The sequence below is a fragment of the Rhipicephalus microplus genome, chromosome 10 (genome assembly GCF_043290135.1).
Source record: "Rhipicephalus microplus isolate Deutch F79 chromosome 10, USDA_Rmic, whole genome shotgun sequence".
NCBI classification, from domain to species: Eukaryota; Metazoa; Arthropoda; class Arachnida; order Ixodida; family Ixodidae; genus Rhipicephalus; species Rhipicephalus microplus.
Window position 1 is genome coordinate 29,852,267 of NC_134709.1, and position 26,872 is coordinate 29,879,138.

General features: G+C 45.8%; 1 protein-coding gene across 1 annotated transcript in view; it reads left to right on the top strand.

The window, feature by feature from the left end:
* The window catches only part of Lar (tyrosine-protein phosphatase Lar), a 326,150-nt gene that overhangs the window by 111,883 nt on the left and 187,395 nt on the right, over positions 1-26,872 (top strand). The window lies entirely within an intron of this gene.

The window sequence follows — 26,872 nt, forward strand, 5'->3', positions numbered from 1 at the left end:
GCTTAAAATCCACATGTTTTCGTTTTGCGGCAACGACCGATTGTGTTTCGTGTGACGGCGGAAGAGGCGAGTGGTTTTTGGTGGCTTTGGTGGTGGATTGGGGGCTTTCATTCACAGCGCGTGGCCTGAATGGCCACATAAGCGCGCTGCATAATCATAGGAGTCGAATGTATGCACGAGAATTCCGTGACCGCGACAAGCTGTGTGCATACGACGTCTCCGCTGCTGCGCCGGAATAAACTAATCACGTGGCTATTCGGTCCGCATAGCAGCGGGATTTTGTCCTCGCATGTGTTTAGAATAAAGGAGTGCCGATTCAGGGTACTAGATACTCTACTATGGGAGAACGTTAAGCCGTCCCGCAGGCTACAGAGTCTCGCAAAAGAGAGACGCGAAAAACGAAACGATGGGAACTTGCTTTCAGAGTGCATTTCTGGCTTTAATCTGTCTGGCGGACTCCAGCACACTAGGCCGCCTGACTTGCAGCAATACACTTATGGTCCGAACCACAGGTCCCTCCTCGAATTCGTGGAGGAAACGCAGCTGCGCTATTTTCTTTAATATGCTCAGCCACCTGAAATGCGACGTGCCTACGTTTGCAAGAAAGTCGTGTGAGGTTGTTTCCGTTGTAACCGTAAGTACGTATTCACTGCGAATGCTGAAAATACGCATATTAGTTATTAAAACTTTGTTGCTTCTTCTTAAAAGTCTACGTTTGGCACATTAGCAATGTCAATATTTGGTCAAGAAATCAGGCAGGAAATCGAAGTTGTCAACCAAAGACCAGCTACACGAACATGAGTTTGTGTGAAAAAAATCCATTATCTTAAATGTGCAATCAGTGCGTGACGCATACAATGAACGCATGCCCCTAGGCGGCATGCAGGGACAGCTTAATTCTCTCTCATAGTAGAGTACATCGTGCTTTGAATCGTCCAACATTTTATTTTCTGAACAAACAGGAGGATGTTCAAGCATGGCCCATAGTGAAACATACTTACATAAAGAGCGGACACTCCCGTAGGGCTCTGCGGCCCAGGTACTGCGCTGATTTCAGCGCCACGAGTGGTTGGTCAGACTCGATAACGTCTTCAGCATGAATGAAATAACACAATTTTCTTCTTTCCGCCGATTGCATTTGAACCTGCACCCTCATGCTCCGAAAGCGAGTGTCTTTTTCCACTACGCTACACACCCCTGCTTCCGCGATGGGAATACATGTACAGCTCATCTAGACCACATGAATGTGCCTCTGTGTGTGTGCAAAACAAATGAACAAATGCAGAAAGACAACACTTTCTAGTCGTACCTTACTGTTTTCTCTTGTTAGGCATTAAAAGTCATCCGCGGGACATGATGTAGAGAGGATGTGGGAAAATTGCGCAAATTAAGCAAATTTCTTCTTTGCGAAAAAAATTGATGCCAAACTTCTGAGAAGGCTATTACGTGTGTTAAAAGAGGAATAAAAGCGATGATGGGTACGCCATCTAGCGGTTGGTCAGACCCTTCCTTGCTGGGCCGCAAAAAGGCTCCAGCGGCCACTCTTTATGTAGTATATTTATCTATGCATGGCCTCCGTGATGGCCGGCGCTCGGCGGGTTCTCTCCGACCGTCCCGATCGCACGGAGAGAGAACGTTTCCAAAGGTGGGCGTGACCTGCTCTTTTCTCCGTACCGCGGCGCTTCTTCGTATGGTCGAAAACCTTGATTGATATGTGCGGTTCAACGTCCCAAAACCACTATATGATTATGAGAGACGCCGTAGTGGAGGGCTCCGGAAATTTAGACCATCTGGGGGTTCTTTAACGTGCACCCACATCTGAGCACACGGGCCTACAACATTTCCGCCTCCACCGGAAATGCAGCCGCCGCAGCTGGGATTCGAACCCGCGCCCTGCGGGTCAGCAGCCGAGTACCTTAGCCACTAGACCACCGCGGCGGGGCTGGTCGAAAAAAAAAAAAAACCTTGCCGCGCTGTTGACGAAGCTTGCATGTGGCGGGAAAAAAAGTTTTGCGCTTTTATATAAGTTTGCACTCATTTTAGTAACGTCGAGCCAAGATGTACGAGAAGCAGAGTCAATGCTTGGGCACATATATTCTCAAATAGTCTTTTTCTGCTCTGGATTTGCGACTCACTTATAAGTGCAATGCCTCTGCAAGAAATCAGCATGTGCTGTACACTTGCTATACTTTGAAGTTTGCGGGCTGTATAGTATAGGAGGCACTGGTGAAAAAGCAAAAAAAAAAATGACAGCCCACTCCGTAAGCGAAGTCAGAAGAGTTCCGCGTTCTACGCTCACTGGTTACACTCGATCGATTAAATTGTTTCCTTTTTATTTCTTTTCATGAAGTTAGCGCTGCTTTTCATTGTAACGTCATATCAAGCATTCTTGCAGACGCGCTAGTGCAGTGTGCAAAGTGGCGCAGCGGTCACTGTGCGTACGGTCACCCATTCGCGCAGTGAGTTGTACGGTGCTCATTGAATATGTTGGTCAATGTAAGAACGAACACCGAGGTCTTTTGCTTGTTCAATTGATTGATATGTGTGGTTTAAAGTACCAAAACCGCAGTATGATTATGAGAGTGGAGGGCTCCGGACATTTTGACCACCTAGGGTTCTTTCATCGTCCTCATCATGATCGTCATCATCATCAGCCTGACTACGCCACTGAAGGGCAAAGGCCTTTTTTATGATCCGCCAATCAAACCACTTTTGTGCTTTCTGCAGTCACGTTACACCTGCGAATTTTCAGGGGCGAAGCTCGTTAGGTTGTGGGTCTGTCCTTGCTCCGTTGTCGTACGTAGCCACCGGTGGCACATACCCGCTCTAGAGCGGGTATGTGCCACAGGGGATGCGAGATGGAAGATGGTGGTACTTGGATGATGACGATGATGAAACTTTACGTTTTCACTCTCTCCCAAAAGAAGGCACCGGCCGAGAGGTTGGTTAGGCTGCTTAGAAGAGGTCAGCGGGAATCCCTTGGGACACCACTTCCTCCAGTGTGCGTGAGATTACCCGGAGTTGTTGTGCCGAGTCAGTGATATGCAGAAGGGACTTCCATGTATCTTCTGTGTGAGAAGCGTCAGCGTACTGTAGGCACGTCCATGCCATGTGTATGAGGATGACCGATTGGGAGCAGTATGTACAGTGTGGTGTACTTGGAGTCCTAACCCTCAAGAGGACGGTATACAACAGCTGAATCTTGCCGATACTTACCTACGGAGCAGAAACCTGGAGGCTTACTAAGAGGGTCGAGCTTAAATTTGGAATGACGCAGTCGGCGATGGAAAGGAAAATTATCGTTGTAAACTTAAGAGACAAGTAGAGAGCAGAATGTTCAGGGAACAAATAAAGGTTTAGGAATATCACGATAGAAATCAAGAAAAAGAAATGCACATGAGTCGGGCACGTGAAACGTTGACAGGATAACCGCTATTAAGGGTAACTGAATTCGCAGAGAAGGCAAACGCTGTTGGTGGCAGATTACCATTCATAATTTGAGAATTCTTGCCGAATGTGATCCCCCTCCTCCTTATTCTTCCTTTTAATTCCCTCTCATGGTTCGGCTTCGGGTTTACTACCTGTATGCGTATTCCTTTACAACTTCCAGCGTCTCTCCACCTATCGCAAAGTGCTGTTTTCTGCCAAGACTGTTGCACATTACTTTAGTTTTATGCATATTAATTTTTCAGACCTACTCTTGTGCTTTTCGTGTCCAGTTCAGTAATCATGAGTTGTAATTCATACCCTTATCAAGGCAATGTCATCAGCGAATCGCAGGATACTACGATACTCACCTTTAACACTTATTTATATCTCTTCCCAATCTAGGATCCGGAAAACCTACTGTAAACACGCGGTGAATAGCGTTGGAGAGATCGTGTTTCCTTGCCTTACACCTTTAATTTTTGCGATTATTTCGCTTTCTTTGTGGAAAACTATGGTGGCTGTGGATCTTCTGTAGATTTTTTCCTGTATGTTTATGTAGGGTTCGTAGATGCCCTGATTCCGTAGTGCCTGCATTACGGCTGATGTCTCGACCGAGTCAGACGCCTTCTCGTAAAATGTGAGAGCTATGTATACGGGTTGGTTGTATTTCGCGCATTTCTTCATTACCTGATTGATATTATCAATGTGGTCTATTTTGGAGTAGCCTGAACAAAATCTTGCATGGTCCTTTAGTAAATTGAACTCTAATGTCGCCTTAATACATTGTCTCATAACATTACTATTAGCAATTACATTTGTTAATAGTTTGCAGAGAACAAACAGTAATCTCACCCGCCTGTAATTTTCAAGTCCTTGACATCTCCTTTTTTATGTACTAAAATGATATTAGCCTTTCTCCCAGATTTTGGTACCCCTCCCGTCAAGAGACGCTTCGTATATAAGGTGGCCAATTTTCCTAACACAATTTCTCCGCTAGCAGGTCCGTTGTTATCTCATCCTCACCAGCGGCTTTGCCTCTTCATTCTTTTTGTGGCTTTCTTTACTTCCCCTGTCGTTACTGGTACGATGTCGAATTCCTCTGGGCTATTATTGCTCCTTACGATATTATCCTGGTTGTTTCGGCTTCTGTAGAGTTCTCTGTAGAACCCCCTCCGCCACCTAGACTATCCAATCCATATTGGTTATGACATTGCCTTCTTTGTCGCTTAATGCAAACATTGTATGTTTGCTATGCACAAGTTTTCCATCGCAGCTTTAAGGCATCTGCCGCTTTTTGCAGCCTGCTCAATTCCCTCCATGTTATACATTCTGATGTCGACTACCTTGCACCTGTTCATTAACTTCTAAAGACCCACTAGCTCTATATTGTCGGTTGCATTTGAGGCTTTCATGGTTTGTCGTCTCGTAATGAACTTTTTAGTCTCCGGAGATAGCTTCCCAGTGTCCTGTCTAGTGACTGTACCTCCGACCACCATTGAACAATACTTTATGAGAGAACTAAGATTATCGTTCATTATGTCAACACTAACGCCTCTTACCTCGTTTAGAGCCTCGAATCTATTCTGAAACGAAACTCTGAATTGGCGTACTTTCTCCCTCATCACTAGCTCTTTAATTGGCTTCTTGCGTACCAGATTATGCCTTTGCTTTTTTTTGTTTATTTTGGGGAAAACGAGCTTTTACCAGTCTATCGTCACTCCATCGGATCTTGCCAACTACTTCTACATCCTGTACAATGGCCGAGTGTGTAAGCAGAATGAACTCTATTTCATGTTTAGTTTAGCCATTAGCACTTCACCTCGTCCGCTCACGATTAGCCCACTTTCTGAAGCAGGTATTCAAGATCCGCAAATTATTACGTTCGGCGAACTCTACTAATAACTGACTTCCGGCATTTCTAGAGACGATGCCATATTTTCCCACTGCATGGTCTCCGGCCTGTACAGCATCTCGAATGTGGAAATACATAAAAGTTTAGTTACGGGAAAGAGGCAATGGCTGAGCAGACCGGCACATAGGAGAGAACGCTGTGTCGATAATGTTGGGGAGAGGTGGAGGATGCATCTCTCCCCCAACCATGTCACCCTCTTGCGCGGCCCCGATCTTTTAGACAAAACGATGCCTTTTACATCACAATTGTATCATAACTACGACATAGTCCCCCCAATTGTGTGCATTCGCTTCCATAACTTGCTGCAACTAAGAATCTAAATAAGATTGATTGATATCTGGGGTTCAACGTCCCAAAACCACCATATGATTATGAAAGACGCCGTAGTGGAGGGCTCCGAATATTTTGACCACGTGTGCACCCAAATCTGAGTACACGGGCCTACAACATTTCCGTCTCCATCGGAAATGCAGCTGCCGCAGCCGGGACTTGATCCCGGGACCTGTGGGTCATCAGCCGAGTAGCTTAGCCGCTAGACCACCACGGTGGGGCTATTTAAATAAGATTGCCTGCAAAAAATTGTTTGGACGGTTTGCATTCTAGTTTGTGATATTCTTTCACTAATATTTCTCGATAAAAAGCTATGTACTGCAACTTCAATTCTTACCTTGCCGCAAGATAATAAACAGCGGCAGATGTCTTGCATGTCGTGCACTTGCGGTAACAAAAAAAAAGAACATTGTCATCGCAGCTATACAAAACGCAAACGAACGAGACGCAAAGACACACGTGATGAACTTAACGCACAATTACGCGCTCAACGCCGTCAGAACTTGGAAGCCCCAGTTAAGCCTCGAGTTCATCCAGCGTGGTCCCAGTCGTTCATCTTGTCTCGGAGCCGCGTTAACCACACCAGCTGCGCGTTTTCCGCGGCGCTCGTCAGCAGAGTCTCGTCAGAGTAATTGAAGTCTAGCGCGCTAACGGCGTTCAACGAATTCTCCCGGGTTTTTTTTTGTTGTTGTTTTTTTTCCGCACGCATAACCACATCCATTTGCAGACACGAGTCATACGTCACGAGAGAACCCGAGCGATGTCTCTCTAACGCCGTGCATCTGCGGAAAGCGAGAGAACAAAATGTTCCAGAACCTATTCTAAATGTTCCGTAACGAAAAAAAAAGAACAAAGAAACCGTGGGAAAATAACCGCCAGAGAGTCGTCAGCTTTCATTCGCGCCGTGGCATGCGCTTCGCAATTTTCAGCCCGCTGCCTGCTGCTAATCGCTCAAGACGTGTGTGAATCTCGGCAAGCCAGAACCGAAATGCAGTGAAAAAAATGAATAAATAAGAATAAAACGCGTGGGGTGAGATATGGGACATGTCGACAAACTGAAGGTTTAATGACGCGCCCTTCTTGGCGTGTATTTGCGCGCTCCATGCTGCTAAGCTGAGAAAACGTTTCTGTCTTTCTTTCTCCTTTGCTGCGCGTTAGAAGTTGTCCGCGGAAAATGGCTTGAACTAACATGCAGAGCGTACAGAAAAGACATCTAGGGTGATGTAGAAGTGTCCCGATATAGGGAGCATAGGAAGCTATAGGGAAACTTAAGTCAGTACAGTGCCTGTGAACTGTCCGTATAAAGCGAAACTGGTACGTAAGCTCCTCCCCTAGAAAACCCAGATTAACTTTTCATTATCGTGAGAAACGAATATATATATATATATATATATATATATATATATATATATATATATATATATATATATATATATATATATATATATATATATATATATATATATATATATATAAATCAACACAGGGCAGGCGTGCGATGCAGCTGTCTTCGAGCTGTCTTTTTGCACTAATTGCACTTATTGCACTAATTAAGCCACATCGTATTGAAATCATTGTTCCGTTTTATTAAAAAAACTGTACAGACTGAGCATATATATATATATATATATATACATATATATATATATATATATATATATATATATATATATATATATATATATATATATATATATATATATATATATATATATATATAGTGTGTGTGTGTGTGTGTGTTTTCCGTGTTTGACACAATATCAATGAGATCATTACGAAGAAGATATTACAATTTGGGCGCACAAAGGTCATTGCACTCGCTGTAACAAATGCAAAGTAAAAGCGAAGAAACAAATGAGACACTCGCGTTCATCTGTACATGTGAGTACGTTTAGTGCGTCACTTGTGCGTTAGCAATGCGGGGCTCGTTTCCATCTGCTTGCCATTCTTCGCGTGACGTTCCGATTTGTTGCTATCGCATTCATTGCTTCGCCGTTGTGGCAAAGCCTTGACTTTTTTTTTTCACCACGCCGACAATATCGGTGCTAGAAGTTTAGCCTATCCAAATTTCCCGCTCTTCAGCCACACGCCGTTATCTCTGCTTGCGCAGTCTCAAACGCACAACACGCGGTGATATCAGTTGCTTGCGCACGAAAGTCATGCGAGACAAGACAGCACGGTCACGTGACCCCACTGCGAAGAACTATCGATATCCTCTCTTAGGCGGATAATTCGATCACCTGTTTTCCGATGGCGTCAAGCGAACAGACTACTGGCGTCACGAATTGTGCCGCAAAAGACGGGAAACGCAACAGCAAAGAATAACGTGGTCGTTCTGTGTATTGACACGCTGGTTGGGTGCTCTACTTTGATATTGTAGTGATGCTGAGGCAGACAGGTTAAAAAACAAGCGTATTTATTAGGGCGCACCTGTGCCCACGATTCTAAAGACTATGGTCGTCAAGTCCGAGTAGCCGAGTGGCACAGATCCAACTATCTTCCTTTTCCTCGTAGCCGGAGCGCACGAACGCGTGGCGCATGCCAGCCGGGTCTTGGTGGTGCTGGTGCCACGATGATTGTGGCGGGCTACTTGAACGTGGCCAACCTGTCGCAGCAATATTTTCGTCAGCGTCCCGGCCGCATGACGTAGCGTTCGGAGGTTGTTTAGGGGCAATTTATTTATTTAGCCTTACCATGGTATGCCCTGGCCTCGCTCATTTCTTTTATTTAGACAAAGTTTTTCTTATCGCACTTTTGCACCCTTTACGTCACAGCTTCTCCTGTGGTGAGGCTGTGACGGAATGGGTTATATTTGTGGCGTCACTGTGGCGTCCTTTTACAATAGCGCGACCGCTACCACCAACCCACCGCCTCCGGAAACAAAACCCGCGACGTCCAGGTATACAGTCTAACTCTGACATTCGCGTAGTAATTAAAAACACTGACAGTGTGAGTTCTTTGTTGGGTTCTCTGCATGCTATACTTCATTTAGATTTAGCCCTAAAATGGCACATCGCCGCAAATCCTCTTATCTCTCGTGTTCGATGTATGGGACGGACGCTGAAGCTCACCCGTGTATATCCGCTCACGTAAACATGATCCTTCTCGCGGATCATGCAAATGAAGATAGTGACCGCCGAGCCTTTCTTTGTTGATATACTTAAAACACCATCACTGGCTAATTAAAGTTGCATTTGTTCTTTCCCGGGTGATTTTTCGCATATCCGGTGATGCGTACGTTTCGTCTCATTCGCTTTTTTTTTTCTCGTCAGCTCACTTTCACTACCGTGTATTGATCGTTTTTTTTTTTCGTTTTAATTCTTTCCGCGCTGCAGAACTGGCCTGATTAGGTTCCCCCGTTTTGTGCCGCTATCTTTTTAGCATCATTTGTTTCTGTCTTTCCTGCAAAATTTGGGCGGCCCGAGTCTGTTGACGTACTACGTTTCTTTTTTTAAGCTTCGCTGCATAACCATCGACTACCGAGAAGTGGATAACACCGACTTACGAAAATGAGATGTAAACGAGCTGCCTGAATTTAAGTTTCCTTGTTCTCTGCGATGCAGTTTTTCATAAACATTATATTTTCGTTTTTTAGCTCTAGATTTTTTCTTCTTGTTCTTATTCCTAAATGTCGGTTTTTCGCGTGATGAAGGCTCGTGATTAGGTGTGCCGGGGCCCCAAGATGTATTGTACTGAATATTTATGCTAACTTTGGTACTTCAGTTATAACATCACCTACCATTCCTGTGTCGGATGTTATTCGGTATAGTTTCACAGTGTCTAGGCTTGAGCCGAATATTGTTTCACTTTCGTAGTGGTACCAAATGAACGCAACAGACATTTGGGCCAAAGAAAGCACAGCGACGGTAAATGTGGATGGGCGATTATGACGTGAATTGAAATGATGTAGAGGGGACCACAAAGCACCCGCCTCACTGGTATATGACTCGAAACGACTGCTTCGCGTAACTCGGAAGTTGTGAGCTAACATGTCATCGACGGCAAAGGTTTACCTTATCGTCCAATGTAATTCATTTCAATTTACGTCATCATTAGTCCGCCACAGTTAAATGTCACATTTATTGTCATTTATGCTGCCCTTCGTAACAGAAATGTCTGTTATTCGCTTCGTTGTGTCTAACGAAGAAAGCAGCCCTTTTAAAAAAAAAATCACCTTCTTGCATGTCACTTGTTGCTGGCTGCCCCGCCATGATCGTCTAGTGGCTAAGGTACTCGGCTGCTCATCCGCAGGTCGCGGGTTCAAATCCCGGCTGCGGCGGCTGCATGTCCGATGGAGGCGGAAATGTTGTAGACCCGTGTGCTCACATTAGGGTGCACGTTAAAGAACCGCAGGTGGTCGAAATTTCCGGAGCCCTCCACTACGGCGTCTCTCCAAATCATATGGTGGCTTTGTGGCGTTAAAACCCACATATCTCTATTTCTCTTGTTGGTGACAGTTTTTGATTTGGATGCAAATATGCATCTTTTGATTATTGTCTACGGTTTAAATTGTTGTTCTCCCTTCTTTATCACGTCGTTTTTCCTCCATCGTTTCTTTTTCGAGTTTGCGAATAAGCCTTTTAACAGGACCGAAAAATGCAATCAGTTGTGAATGATCTCATCACCTTTACGGCATGTACGTGTCTTTCGTTCATGCAATCCTCCGCTTGTATAGTCTCCACAAAGCGTGCCCAAAGTTCCATTTCCTAGGAAAAAGGTTTTTGCGTGTTCCCTGCCGTAAAAGCTACGAGAATTGCCTATCCAGAGCGCCACCTCGTTTCATCGCTGCGGCATATCTTAGAACAAATGAACAGGCAAAGAGCTGTCTCATTGTCCATGATGGTGCCGCAATACAGCGGGACGTTTCACGACTGTGTCAACTTGGCCGTTACATAAAATGGATGATCACGCAAATACGAGAGAAAAAGCTGATGAATACAAGACAATCTTGAATCCCTTCGACCAACTAGGAAGCTGCGGTGTGGGCTTGTTGGGGACTCACTTGAAAAGCTTTGATACAGCGCTAACCTTACCGCGATGTTTACCAACGAAAACTCGGAGTCTTCGGCAAAACTTGCACCACTTACTTGTACGCCCCGTCTAAGCGAGTTCGTTAACCTACGCCTGAACCTGCAGCTTACAATTCACGAACGGGAGATGTGCCAGTGGCAGTGCGTGCGAAAGAAAAAAATGAAAAGCACGAAGCTCTCTCTCTCGCTAGCCCTTCTCATTCGCAATGTTATGCGAATGGCCTCCCGTGCTTTTTCCGTCTTTATTTCCTTTCCTTTCTGCTTTGGGTTTTGCCTTCATGCGAGCCTGTCTGCCACACCTCAGACCTTAAACACCGCGCTGAGGGCACCGGCAAATCAATGATCTCGGAGCAGAAGTCTTTGAGCGGCTTTGAAAACCCCGGAGCGAAGAAAGGATATTGCGAGCTGAAATCTCTCTATGCGCGCCCGTTTACGTGACCCTCTCTATTTCTCTATTCGTCATTCGAGTCCTCTCCCTCCTTCACTGATGGCTTGCCGAAGAGTGCGTGAACACTTGTATATTATTGCGTGCGAACTCTTACGAGGCTTAGAGTTCAAGTTCTCGATTTCTTTATTTTACCTTATTATTTAGAAGTGAGCCGCTGCGGTGACGCTCTCAACAACCTCTTGACACCGCGGTGCTATATAGTGAAGGCCGGCGATACTACCGAGCCAATGACGGCTCTCGAAGGAAATGTCCGACGTGAGAATGGGGACCAGATCCGCGGCCGCAATTTAACAGTTCTTCTGCGTCGTAGTGAGCGTCCGCCTCGGAGAATCAGTGGCTGCAGGGTGCTCGGCTACTGCCCCGAAGGTCGCAGGTTCGATTGTGGCCGCGGCGGTCGCACTTCAATGGAGGTGAAATGGTAGATCTCCGTGTCCTGTGCGCTGTCAGTGCACGTTAAAGAACACCAGGTGACAGAAATTTTCGGAGCCCTTCACTACGGCGTCTCTCTTAATCATATCGTGGTTTTGGGATGCAAAACCCCACATATTATTATTATTATTATTATTATCATTATTATTATTATTATTATTATTATTATTATTATTATTATTATTATTATTATTATTATTATTATTATTATTATTATTATTATTATTATTATTATTATTATTATTATTATTATTCATCGTTGTAAAATGGGGTTATTTTTTAGCTATGTCATTTAGAAACTTGTGTTCTAAAGTTCTTCTAAATGAACGAAGTGACTGAACGTAACTTGGCTGTTCAGGATGATGTAAAAACCCAGAACCAGATGGAGCAGGCGTGTAATAAAACGATGTCTGTCTTTTTGTACTTCGAACAGCACTTCAAAATCAATAGTTCCAGTTCAGTGTTTGACGGGCGAGGCATTTTTTTTATGTAGCTTGACCTGCAAGACAATTACTAAGCATAAAGTTGATTGATTGATTGATTGATTGATTGATTGATTGATTGATTGATTGATTGATTGATTGTGTCATATTTTCGAGACATGTTTAAGAAAAAACTAAGTTTTTGGTCCTGTGTTAGGAGAAATAAACCACTGAAACAGACTCTTCGAAATATTTTGTTAATATTCGTGTACTTAAGTTTTATTATATCTTGTTGTGTACAGGTTTATAGCCCCATCGTTTTAATAAGGGCGTACTAAACCGGAAAATCAGGGAAGGAAAAGGCTGCGCTCCAAAGTCGAAGTAAAAAAACTGCACTGACTCAGGGAAAGCGCATCTAAGAACTGAACGTTATTGAAACAAATAGCCGAAAAAAGGGGGAGGGGTAGAGTAACATACAAGTAAGTGGGCGCTGCAAGCAAACCACACATGATCCTTGCATGCTACTCCACCCCCTTTTCTTGGCTATGTGTTTCAATAAACTTCAGTTGTTAGAGGCGCTTTCTTTGTGTCAGTCCTGTTTCTTCTCGTCAACTTTGCAGCGCATCCTTTTCCTGCAGTATGTTCTAACTAGTCCCCACACAAGCTTTTTTGAAATCAGTGAACGTGCTTCTATCAACAGCTGCTTATTCTGCTGCATTGACACGCGAGTCACTCCCACCGTGAATAAGACAGCGAGGAGTACGAGGGGTGCGCGGTTGATTACTTTGAATATGCACAAGAACACCAGGGGTGTGGATGGTCTTACCGATGTCACCCATTGCACCGCACACTTGGTGAACCTCCTGGCTTTCAACCTACACCTCGCAAGTGCTCCAGTTCGGAATGGCCTATGTCAGGTTCTACCTCCTGGTTTTCTTCCCTGATTTTCACCTCTCTTTGATCGTGCTTAGCGTATACCGTTCGTAAATGCATTGTGTTACCTATATTGAGGGGGGGGGGGGGGGAATTGAAGTACTTGACTTATCTACATTTGAGAACTCTTACTCAGCCGTGAAGGTCACAATACAAAAAGTGTTCTTGAAACCGATGACATTACCTTGAGAGGTGAAATGCAACCGCGTTCATGGTATTACAGCCTCGGCTGCTGACCCGCAGGGCGCGGGTTCGAATCCCGGCTGCGGCGGCTGCATTTCCGATGGAGGCGGAAATGTTGTAGGCCCGTGTGCTCAGATTTGGGTGCACGTTAAAGAACCCCAGGTGGTCTAAATTTCCGGAGCCCTCCACTACGGCGTCTCTCATAATCATATAGTGGTTTTGGGACGTTAAACCCCACATATCAATCAATCAATTCATGGTATTACAGCGAAAAATTTTTGAAGATGAGCTTTACTGCTTCTTTGTAACTAATCTGCCTGTTAGGCTAATGCAAATGTTCTATAAACACTCTGAACGTAAACGAAACTTTTTTTTTTCATTAAAAGAAGCAGCGGCGACTTTCGTGCGTTCCCTATTGCGAGAGGGTTTGATCGATCGGCAGCACGTTATATTAACCGCATTTGCCGAAAGCCACTTTGCGCGAGCGTCGTTTCTGCACTCTGTCGGAATCTGGTCAGCTTAACTGAAACGTCGTGCTACCAGCAACATGTCACAGTCGCCGATAGATAAATACTTTAAATAGTGCTGTTGATTAATGAGGAGGTTGCCTCAGTCTACCCAAACTCTGTCAGTGCCGGTGCTGTTGCAACGGGGCTTAGCCGGGACGTTACTCAAGATGTGACGACAGCAGGGGCTTGCGATAATTGCGATCACAGGGTATATGCCTCCACCGCAAAAAGTTTACAGTAGGGACATTCTGGCTTTTATACGCTGGCTCAGGGGATTCAGTTACAGGATGCTAAAGTTACAGGATTGCGGGTCACACAAACTGCGAGGTGAGTTTGTTGGGTTGGTTATAAACACGATGGTCGACGGGAGATGAAGAAAGACAGGATGAAGAAAGGACTAGAAGAAGTACGGAGTTTCGAAAGAATACACGACAAGCACGCGTCGTCGCATTGTAATTGAATATTGATTGCAATAAAGGGATAAAGGTTTCGCGGTTATATATATATATATATATATATATATAGTTATGTATTTCTCTAAGATCGTTCAAAAGCGCAAGCCTTGCTTTTCTTGTCGGTAGACTGTATATTAATCTCCTGAATCCCGTACCTCTGTATCTTTCTGTACACAACGTGTTTCAGAGTCGCTCTCCGCGATCAGAGGCACTCGAGGTCTTGTGCACTTTACGTGGTTTCGCAGGGTTTCCGGGATTGGCACTCTTTGACGAAGAGGCGATGTCATGCGATGAGGTCACAAAATTTTGTAACTGATAACGTCATGACTGCGTCATATGGTACGGTGATTCAGAGGCGTAGCCAGCAATTTCTTTTTTTTGAGGAGGAGGGAGGGGGGGGGGGGAGGTGGCTCAACCAGTGTCGTAATATCTGAGGTTTTACGTTCCGAAACCACAATATGATTATGAGAGACGCTGTAGTGCAGGGCTCCGGAAATCTGGTGTTATTTAGCATGCACTCGCATCGCACGATACATGGGCCTCTACCATTGCACTTCCATGAAAATCCGACCGCTGCGACCGGTAACGAACCCACGACCTTCGAGTCAGCAGCCAGAACCACTACACCAGTGAGGCGGACGGGGTTAAGCCGTACTTTTTGTATGTTCGTGCATGCGTTCGTATGTGCGCGTCTATACGCAAGCAAAACTTCAAACTCTGGGTGGGGAGGGTGGGGGGGATTGGATTTAAATTTGCTCTTGCTGCGCACTTGCCGTTGTCATATGATCCCGGCCGTGTTTTTGTTGTTGTTGTTTTTAGTTTCACCCCCGTGCTCAGTCCGCTGGGTGTCACTTTTCGCATTTGATGAGACATCTAAGGTTTTAGCCTTAATAATAAAAAAAATCTACGCATGTTTGCACGCACGCCGGGGCATAGTGCGCTCGACGAAAATGCTGCTGGGCTAACGAGCAGCCATCCCTGCAAGCCATTATTCTCCCAAATTCACCCCGCACACACGCCTTCCATAGAGCAACAACGACAAAAGCATACGCGCGTGCATTGACGCGCGTAAATGCTTATCCTAACTACGCCGCAACTTGCGTGTGAGCTTGCACACATGTCTTTTTCACTGATGTAGCCACCAGTCAGAATGACATTGGATTTTTTCCCCTCTATAAACGCCCTAGCAACGGAACTTTCGTAACTTACACCGTGTTCTCTCAAAGTTCGCGTTTTTTTTTTTTTTCGCGCAGGCAAAAGCGCGAATAAATATGCGAGGGAAAAGAAAGCTCGTAATATGAGAGGCACCTTGCAAATCTTCACGTGGGCGGCCGCATTCACGGCATCAGACGTGAAGCACGCTTTGTCGCCGAAAGTTTTTCTCTGTTTCTTTTTTCCAGAAAGAACATTGCGAAATAATACCGGTTATGTCGGGTTATGGTGTTCCATTCTCAAGCAACGCACACGCACACAAAAAAGACCAAGAGGTCCACGAGTCCCTTCGTCACCCCACTCTCCAAAAACAAAGAAAAATGAAAATGAAGTTTCACTCTGAAATAACTTTTGTTCAGCTCTGCGCCGGTCTTTTCACTTTCTTTCATCTTGTTTTTGTTTGCGATGACTTGGAACAATGCTTCAGATTTGAAATGGCGGCTGGGGCATCACCAAGACCTAGTTATTCGCGTTTTCATTTTTATCCTCTTCCTACTTTTTGTGCTTGCGCGGGCACGCCTACCAGCCTTTGGCTTTAACGTGTGCGTAGTGGAGACCTGCAGTATTTTTTTCTATGTTTTTTTTTTACACATGGTGCAGTGGCGCGATCAGAAACTCGCCTTGATGTGCGCAGCCGCGTTTTAGTCATTCGCGATTAAACATATGCCCGGGGACAACACTGCGTTGCGCGTTAACTAGTCTTGTTGTTGTTGTTTTTTCAAGCTGAAGGTCTGTACCTCGCTTCAGTTGCACGTCATCCACAAGCAGGCAGTGAAACCTCGGAAATAAAATTAGGAAGATAATAAACACCAGGCGATCAGTGGTGATGTATGTCTGTACAGGCTATAGTCAGCACCGTGAAATCCACGATTGCTGGGGTTTGAAACTGCAAATATGATTATGAAACACGCCATATAGCGGGGATCTTTGAAAATTTCGAATACCTGGAGTTTCATTTATTTATTTATTTATTTATTTATTTATTTATTTATTTATTTATTTATTTATTTATTTATTTATTCATTTATTCGCTTCTTTATCGAAGAACCTGTTTCACCACTAAGGCAAAGCAGTAAGTATGACAGCAACAAATTGCAATGTATTGCAACAGAACAAGCGGGTTTTAAAGACGCTTATTCAAAAATAAGAACAAACGCACGGGGCACGTAGTGCGTATTTGCAAGATTACCGCTGGTAATTAAAGGGACACTGAAGGCCACTAATAAGTCGACACTGATTGTTGAAATAGCAGTCCAGAAACGTCGTAGTGTTGTTTTTGTGCCATGAAAGGGCCTATTTTGAAATAAAATCACGTTTTAGTTGTCCGCATCAGGTTAGCGCGCTTCAAATTAACCGCCTGAAGAAGTGGACTGACCGTGGTGCACGGTAAAAAACCCCAGGTGGTCGAAATTTGTGTAGCTCTCCACTACGGCGTCTCTTATAATCATGTGGTGGTTTTGGGACGTTAAACCCCACAAACCAAACCAAACGGACTGATCGGGCTGACTGACGTCACTGTTGCCGTGCACAGCGTTGCCCGGCTTTACTGCGCTAGTAGCTGCAGACCGAAAGCAGCGGGAGCCACAGTAGCAACAGCGGTCACTGATCAAGTTCCCGCCATCGACTCTGAGATTGCAGACGTTTGTTGTTGTTGTTGTTGTTGTTCTTGTTGTTGTTGTTGTTGTTGTTCAACTGCGCCCCGCTAGATGGCACCACTGGTCCAGTGTAACTACGCTCAAATTAAAATTTTGAACCCCTCACGTCATTACTGATAGTAACGTCCGCCGGTTATGTTTTTCATAAATCAAACAGAAACTAACAAGCGGCATTTTATTGCGTCTCTTTATGCAAGGAATGTTCTTTATTTAGTGCAGCTAGATCGATTACTAGTGATCAATTGTAGGCGGTCCGTCTTATGTCATCGGGGTCATTTTGAGAATGGCCTATGGCGGCGCTTGTGTTCTTGTGCATTTACCTTAAATTCTCGGTAAGTAGCGAACTGTTGCTGATAATATTGTCGTTTTACGTGTTGTCATGCATTGAGCTTTCACTTTGACGTAAATTGTACTTTATCGTTTTAAATGTTGTCATACATTGAGCTTTCAGTCTGACGTAAATTGTCATTTCACTTTAGTGTCCCTTTAACAATAACAAACTGGATTGCAAGACAAGGCAAACGCGTGAAGAGAAGAGAAACCAGAAGATTAGGTGGACAAATGAGGTTAACAAGCCGGTGGGTATAACGTGGCCGCAGCAAGCACAAAATCAGGTTGATCGGGCCCTGCAGTGCACGGTGTAGTCAGGCTCGTGACAATGACTGTGTGTGATAACTGCATCACTTACTTACGAGAACTCTGCAAGCTATAAGTCAATCTGCCGTGTCTGCTTCACTCTTCTCATTATTTACCATTTACTTTTTTTAGAAGACGCACTACAGATGAAAAAAAAAATGGCAGCATATCCACGGAGTGAATGATGGATAGTGGGGCGAAGCATCCGTCCGTCCATTCGTTCTTGCTTCCGTCCATCCATGCGTGCGTCTGTGTGGCCGCCCGTGCGTCCATCCGCCCGTCCGTGCGTGCGTCTGTTCGTGCGTCCGCACGTTCGTCCATGCATCCGTACCTGCTTTCGTCCATGCATCTGTTCCTGCGTCCGTCCATGCATCCATCCGTCCGTGCAGCCATCCGTGCGTCCATCCATGCATTTGTCTGTGTGTCCGTTCGTCCATCTATTCAACACTCCAAATACCACCATCTCGCATATTTTCATCATATATTCCTCATATAGAAGCACTGCCATCTAGCGGACATTCCAAGGACTGAACGAGAGGAGGCACGCGCACACTTTCTTACGGCTTGCGCTTCGTGTCTATACTTCCCACCTTTAACGACCTCGAGCTCATGGTATATACTAGTTCACTGTATTCATGGCACTGCGGCCCAACGCTCGCTAAACCTTTCTAAAACATAGGAGGTTACGCCCAGCGAGTATTACGTAGCAACCCTTTGATTTGTCTTTTGTGCGTGTTTGAACAATAAAAAATGCGCAGCGTACGCGTTAACTAAAAGCCGAATTCTCCTATCTCTCATTTCCCCTTAGCAGCCATTGGCATGTATGTACATTGAGCACTATCTTTTATTGTTCAACAACGCACAGAAGAAATCTCTCACCGGCACCACCTTGGAGGTCAAAATGTAATACTTGTTACACACCACTACTACGGCAACGAGGGACGAACGGGTGTCGCTATAAGGAGGTTCGACCCTAAAATTTTGGCGCTTTGTACAGAGCTACACCTTTCTACTAGAGTAGACAAATACGTGTCTACCATTACCGATAGAGCGAGATGGTGGAACTCAAGAAGGAAAAAGAGCTATAATAGAAGAATCAGTGAACACACGTACAGATAATTAATCAGTGAATCTGAAACGTGCAGCCCTGGTGTTTTATCACAAACAGGCATCTACAGGAATGCATTTTGTTGCAGTTTTTGATTTCCCTGCCATCACATTTAAGAGGTGCGTGCTTCAAGCGAATACCTTTGGCGTATTAGGAACTCGTAAAGGGTTTTACAGCCATTGACTCGTGCTGCGGTGGGTATCGTTTCTCGTTGAAAATGCTGACGGAACCTAAAGAGAAACGTTTTGGTCTAGTGGGTTACTTCAGGACTTCTCAAGTAAAAAAATATTAGCGCAAAACAGCACTACAAAGATTGCCACTCTCGTGTCCTCGTCGGTCCTTTTGTTCTTTTGCGCAACAATTTTCTGTTCAGAAAATGTTATGCCATTTTTACACATATACACTCGTTGGATAAATAATTGGGTCTATTAGAAATCGCAGAACGTCATAGCAGTGTAAGAGGACGACGAAGCGCCAAAATACGGCACATTGGTGTAATGGATGAATATGGATATGTGGGGTTTAGCGTCGCAAACTCACCATATTGATATGAGAGACACCGTATATATTGTGGAGGGTTCCAGAAATTTCGACCAAATGTTGTTCTTTAACGTACACCCAAACCTGAGCACACGGGCCCACAGCATTTTCGCCTCCATCGAAAATGCAGCCGCCGCAGCTGGGATTTGATCCTGCGGGTCAGCAGGCGAGTGCCTTAGCCAATAGACCACGGTGGCAGGGCCTATTGGTGTTATGGAGGATACCAAGAAGATGATAATGAAAGCCGCAAAAGCGCGCCCGAACTGTGAGCTTCGTTCTAGGGCACGGAGATGAAATGAGAACCACGTGGAATGACTCCCCGGGGAAGTAGGGGGGGTAGACTCCCCCTTCCCTCATTTTTTTCCTTCTCACTTTGGTTCGTGCAAGAGAGTTTGGTGAACCGCACGTGGTCGGTTCGGACCAGTGGGTGTGGTCCGGTCTTCGCCGCCCACGAAACGACGCGCTTTGTGTGCACGTCGTTCGCTGCACCGGCCGTTAAACAAGCCAGAACGAACCCCGACTCCACAACGGCAGCGTTTTGTCCCGCCAGTTGCGTGCAGTGGAGAGAAACGCAGTAAACGTTCTGGCGCCATACGGAGTTTGCCGCTGATAAATGGGACACTTCGACTATACTCCATTTATCCGCGTTGTGCACCAGAGCAAATTAATATATTAACAGTAACCGGCAACTAGTCAATGATACTTGTTGTGGGTCTAGGTTGTTATTCGTCATATTGTAGGAATTTAGGGCAACCTTTCCCATCTTTCTTCCCCATTCCCCCTTCCCCTAGTGCAGGGTAGCAAACCGGATGCTCTATTTTCTGGTTAACCTCCCGGCTTTTCCCTCATTTTATTCTCTCTCTCTTGACTCTCGCAAACAATCACACAACACGCACAATCCACCCGAGTGTCATGTGTGTTACTCGGGTGGATGTGTATTTGTGTGAGTGTTTCCTTAAGTGGATGTGTGAGTGTTTGTGTGAGTGTTTGCGAGAGACAAAGTCGCGGTATACTCTTACAATAGAGGGTTTTAGAATACCATTTGCAAGCGCTGCGGGCGTTCCGGTCGTAGTGGGCGCCATATGAGCTATAGAATAGCGTTTGTCCTGCTGCAAACCGCAACGCACGATCGCAGTGACACCGTAGACTCAAAACCAGCGTTTGCGGGCCACATGTGGGCCGCGGTCGCCGCACGCAATTTTGGATTTCCTGCGTGCGATCCGCGAACGCGAACGCCGACTCGCGTATCGACGCATGCGCAGTGGCAGCGACCGCACCGCAAGGGCTCGCGGTGCGCTATTCTAAAACTTCCTAATATGGCAACTGGTCAAAACGCGCGGTTAGACTACGGTCACCAGATGATCTGCGCATGCGCGGCTTTCCGACAGCGGTGCTGCCGTCATCTTAGCCATCTTAGTTGGAGTATACTCGGCGCGCTGCTCGGGCAGCTGCTTGCTGCGTGCATCAAATATTTTGGCGTTTAGATCGAGTCCTCGGCACATAAGGCAATTCAACGCGGTGAAAACTAGAGTCCGGACCTCCAGTGCATGTTACTGTATTTCAGGTTGCACTGCATATTCTTGTTTTAGGAAATAAAATCAACAGTCGACAGTGCTTACATGTCCAGGTCATCTCGGCGTGTTGATTCACTTGCGTCGCTTCGCTGAAATCATCATCATCTTCATCATCATCATCATCAGCCTGGCTACGGCCACTGCAGGACAAAGACCTCTCCCATGTTCCGCTGGTCAACTCGGTCCTGTGCTTGCTGCTGCCAATTTATACCCGCAAACTTCTTAATCTCATCTGCCCACCTAACCTTCTGTCTCCCCCTAACTCGCTTGCCTTCTCTGGGAATCCAGTTAGTTACCCTTAACGACCAGCGGTCATCCTGTCTATGCGCTACATGCCCGGCCCATGTCCATTTCCTTTTCTTGATCTTAACTATGATATCCGTAACCCCCGTTTGTTGCCTAATCCACTCTGCTCTCTTCTTGTCTCTTAAGGTTACACCTACCATTTTTCTTTCCATTGCTCGCTGCGTCGTCCTCAATTTAAGCTGAACCCTCTTTGTGAGTCTCCAGGTTTCTGCTCTGTAGCTAAGTACCGGCAAGATACAGCTGTTATATACCTTCCTCTTGAGGGATATAGGGGCAATATACCTGTCATAATTTGAGAGTGCTTGCCAAATGTGCTCCGCCCCATTCTTATTCTTATAGTTCGCTGAATTCATATTACTTAATAAAAAACTAAAATTCAGATCCTTTCGTTATGCGAGCAAAAATCATCTTTAGGGAACGTCAGCACGCGAGTGATACTTACTACAGTATGCGCAAAAGAACTTCCCGAAACTCCAGGATCTGAAGAAAGGGCAAAAAAAACAGAGATGGGAGGAGAAAAATGAAGCTTTTCGCGCATATTGTTCGCCCCAACAAAACTTTTTTACGTACACTGTGTTGTTAAAGCAGGTCTTTGATCACAGTGAAACGCTAAACGTTGAATGATTATGAAACGGCCCCCGTTAAGCAAGCGCGTCTGTGGCACGGCGACTGGCCACATGTCATTTTAAAAGTTTACCGTCACGGAAAGATTTTGAGTGGCAAAGTATTCCCTACTGCACAAAGCATAGAAAGAGAGAGAGATAAAGATGCAAAGACAGGCAGGGAGGTTAACCAGACGCACATCCGGTTTGCTATCCTGCACTGGGGAAGGGATGAAGGGGAGAAAAGAGGTTGCAGAGAGATGAGAAGGTACACACAATCACGAGCACACTCGGGGAGCACACACAGTCTACAGGCGGTCGCTCAAGTTTGTCGACTTTAAGCATGGATTAGTCAGTAAGAGGCTATGGTGACACACACATTGTGGCTGATGAGTCCTAGTCCACACCGCGGCCAACGTCGACGTCTTCAGTGTATCGACGGCTCGGTGCCGATTTTTCGCTATATATGGGCCTACTGCTTCGAAACTGCAATGCGCCCGCGCTCATATAAGAAGCTGAGCCTTGCTACCGCTGTTGCCGCTTTACGCCGTGTTCATGATATCACATATTGAAAAAAATGATGTTATTTTTGTGGCGTTTTTGGCTGCAATGCTGGAATGACAGAGTTTTCGCCGTGCACTGCGTGCAGCTGTGTACACGTGCAGCACGCACTTACAAGCATCGTTTGTATTACGGGTCTCATTCAAGCAGCCCCGCCGCGGTGGTCCAGTGGCTAAGGTACTCGGCTGCTGATCCGCAGGTCGCGGGATCGAATCCCGGCTGCGGCGGCTGCATTTCCGATGGAGGCGGAAATGTTGCAGGCCCGTGTGCTCAGATTTGGGTGCACGTTAAATAACCCCCGGTGGTCGAAATTCCCGGAGCCCCTTCTCTACGGCGTCTCTCATAATTATATGGTGGTTTTCGGACGTTAAACCCCACATATCAATCAATCAATCTCATTCAAGCAATACACTTGACAGTCGTCATCCTTTTTGGTGAGGGGTCCGTTTAGGTGATCTCTGTGTTGCCCTGAAAACACGTTGTATCTAATTTGCCACTGCTGACGCCGATCACACCAGCAAGGGATAGAGCACGTGTGGCATGAAGTTTTGCTGTGGCTTATCGGCCCATCTGTTGCACAGAAGCTCGTCACGATGCAGCATTGGCGTATTTAGAGCACTGCTAAACTTTATACACTCTGAGATGGCGAACACTTTGAACTACACGATGGAAGATCGCCGTATTCGCCGCTCTGTCGGACTTCTTTGATTGTCGAGTTCGATATCCGTGAGATGTACAAGTCATTTGGCTTCATTCTACTCTGTTAGCATCCCAGCACACGGCGCGTGAAACCAACCATAACCATTCATCCAAATACGGCCGCTAAACATTGTTGATGCAGCTCGCCAATGCAGCGTAGCGTACCAAGTACTCCAAATACCGGCATGCACTGCGGCAGCAATGGCCTAGTGCAACTAGCGATGAGATTGATTGATTGATTGATTGATTGATTGATTGATTGATTGATTGATTGATTGATTGATTGATTGATTGATTGATTGATTGATTGATTGATATGTGAGGTTTAACGACCCAAAACCACTATATGATTATGAGAGACGCCGTAGTGGAGGGTTCCGGAAATTTCGACCACATGGGGTTCTTTAACGTGCGCACAAATCTGAGTACATGAGCCTACAACATTTCCGCCTCCACCGGAAATGCAGCCGCCGCAGCCGGGATTCGATCCTGCGACCTGCGGGTCAGCAGCCGAGTACCTTAGCCACTAGAGCACCGCGGTGGGGCTAGCAGTGAGATCAGTCTCATCCTTTTCGTGAGCTGAGTACAATTTCTATTTTCTCTTGCTTTAACGTAAGATGGATGGATGGATGGATGGATGGATGGATGGATGGATGGATGGATGGATGGATGGATGGATGGATGGATGGATGGATGGACGGACGGACGGACGGACGGACGGACGGACGGACGGACGGACGGACGGACGGACGGACGGACGGACGGACGGACGGACGGACGGACGGACGGATGGATGGATGGATGGATGGATGGATGGATGGATGGATGGATGGATGGATGGATGGATGGATGGATGGATGGATGGATCCTTTAGATCGGGTGGTGGCTAGCGCCACCAAGCCGTGATACGTAATGAACCAAAAACTAGGTTTATTTTTTTTTTAGATAGTGAGGTTGAGGATTCGTACTTTGCAGTGAAGGGTTTAATCACTCGTGCCTTGACTTTAGCCACCAATCAGATAACCTCTTTCTAGTTAAGTCTACTTGCTTAAAGTCTATTTTGCCATCCCGGTCCCTAAACCCCAGTGCTTTGAAAAACTCTGCGCCATCATCCAGAACTATAGGGTGAAGCCCTTTACAGAACACTATCAAGTGTTCGGCAGTTTCTTCTTCCTCTCAACACGCACTGCATACTGTGTCTACCCCTTCGTATTTGGCCCGATATGTCTTGGTTCGCAGTACTCCCGTCCTGGCCTCAAACAGTAGAGAACTACCCCGAGTATTATCATAGATCCTTTCCTTGGCAATTTCTTGCTTAAAAGTTCGATAGATCTCTAGTGCGGACTTCTCAATCATGCCAATTCTCCACATATTGGTCTCAGCTTCCTTCACCTTCTTCTTAACCGATAATTATTCTTAACCGATAAATACACTTATTGTTCTTAACCGATAAATAATTTTCTTCTTAACCGATAAATACAGGTGTGTCGCGCAACCTAGTGGAAGAGCCTTGAAGCTCGATTATGAAGGCGATTGCCTCGCTGTATGACGTCACGTAGTCTGATGCTTTCACGTGCGCCACAATTACTCCTCAATATTAGAGCATGTAGGGTGCTGGCCAGCCCCGACCGATTATGTGCTGCTTACGAGGTAACAGGAGTTGCACGTTGAGGCAGCCAGTGGACAATGTAGAGCCATGTCGCATGCTCGTGGAGTGCGCGCCTACGGAAGAAAACCACCACCCTCTGACACGAACCATTCTCGCACTCACTGACATGACTTCAAATCCGCTGAAGATAGGACAATTCTGATTACAAATGCTTCGTGGAGTTTTCCACGTAAAGGCCTAACCACGTGTACGCTAGTTCCTAGCGACAAGCGACCGGATTTGCTGTCGCGCAGGCCCATTCGTCGCCGCCGCTTGTCGCGTCGCGCATGTCTAGAACACTCGGCGTGCCACTAAATTTGTGGCGCGAGTGGTTTGATGACGCTCTAGCCTAAACGCGGACAAAACTTGAAAAAAAAAACAGTTTCAGGGTCTGTTTAGGTAGAAACTATATGACATGCATATGTACACAGGAAGAGGCACCAGGGCACATAGACCAAAGGGAACTGCCTATACAAATAAAGTATGTGCATGCGAGGATGCGTGGTAAAGCTGCGATTTTGTTATAGTTAGTCATTTGAGGCACTATTGAGCATAATAAACTTAGTTCGATGGAAATAAGACGAAATGCAAAAAGTGGGCGGAAGGCATCCTCTTGTCTCTTCCTGTTTGTCTTCCTTCCTTCCTTCCTTCCTTTGCCTTTTATGCAATATGTGTTGCCACTCAAACGCCTAAACGGTATGCTTCTGAAACCTCGGTCTATAGATCACATACAGAATGCTTAGAGCAAAAAAAAAAGTAAAACTGACTGAAAACATGCACCTTCATCACAGAGACGGTTCTCCCCCATATTCTGTTTTGTTGCACTTTCATTTCTTTTTTCTTGGTCGAGCGCTTACTAAGCCGCATGGTTTGGATCGACTTCCCCACTTCGTCGCGAAAGAATCGTGTTTGCAAATCAGATCCGACCCTGTGCACCGCATGCTCTCTGTTTTTCTTTTCATTTGTGTATCATGAGCGTTTTCTAGAGGAATTATATGGGAACGAAGTATGCCGAGTTGCAGCAACGCCGGCCTCATTCGTTTGCCGCGGGTAAACCCTGAAAAAAAAAGGTAAACATAAAATACGGGGTTGCGTGTTGCTCACTCCGGGAAGTAATTTTTTTTTCGACATTGAAGAGGCTTACGGTCGAGCAAATGGTATTACGTAAAAGACGGCAAGTCGTTATCCCGCCACTCCCTTTTAGTTGTTTCTCGGTTAATAATGTTTTTATTGAACTAAGGTCGTGTGCTGTAAACTCTCTTTCTGTGTCTTCAGTGCATACCGTTTGTTGTAATCGGTTTATTTTACAGCGAAAGCTGTTATGAGATCCCAACAACAGCTTTTTGCGCCGTAGTTGTCCGCCGCCGCCGCCCGTGTCCGTAACCACTTTCGCGCGAAGAAAATTGAAATGAGAAATAAATTTCAAAGATCGAATGAGATTTGAGTCGGAGCCCTCTGCGGGGCAAATCGAGTACTTAACCGTTGAAGCCATGCGAATGCTTCAAAATCCTTCGTAAAAGTGTCCCATACATACGACACGTGCAGCAAGCAATCGCATTAGCATGTGCAATTAAATTTGGCTGATGAATAGAATAACCAGCAGGCGTAACACAATGCTAATAGTGAAGTGAGTCGGTAGTTCAATTCTTCCACCACGTTGCAAAGACTTCACTTGTAGTTCTTCATTTTCATCAGGCGGGCAGCACTGTTGCGCAGCCCAGAACTCAAGGACCAAGCCCTGGCCGTCCAGTGTGCCCATGGATGGAACGCCAAGCTTGGCTTGAGGGTCCCTACGTGGGACTAGCCGGGCGGCACAGGGTCTCACCGGCGTTTTGTCTGAACCAAAATAATCTTAAATCAAGAACAACATCATCGTCATCAGCCGCAGGCTAAAGTGCACATAATGTCTTACACATGCGTATTGATTACCAAGCTTTTACGCAGAATGATGAAAAATGGCATAGTGGGTGCCTTCTTACTTCATTGCAATTAAGATGATTAAAGGCGTAGTTGTTACCTTGCATGTGCACTTGTATTAGTTGACATGTGAGGGTCTACAACGGGCTCTAGAAATTACGATTTCCTGGCTTCCGCCATGATATGGTTGGGTGTTTCGTGGAGGCCTGGCGATTTTTAGGGGTGAAGCTCTTTAAAGCGGGGGTCTGTCATCCTCCGTCGTTGTCGTACGTAGCCACCGGGATGCGAGATGGGAGATGGTGGTACTTGGAGTGTTCACTAGATGGACGCACAG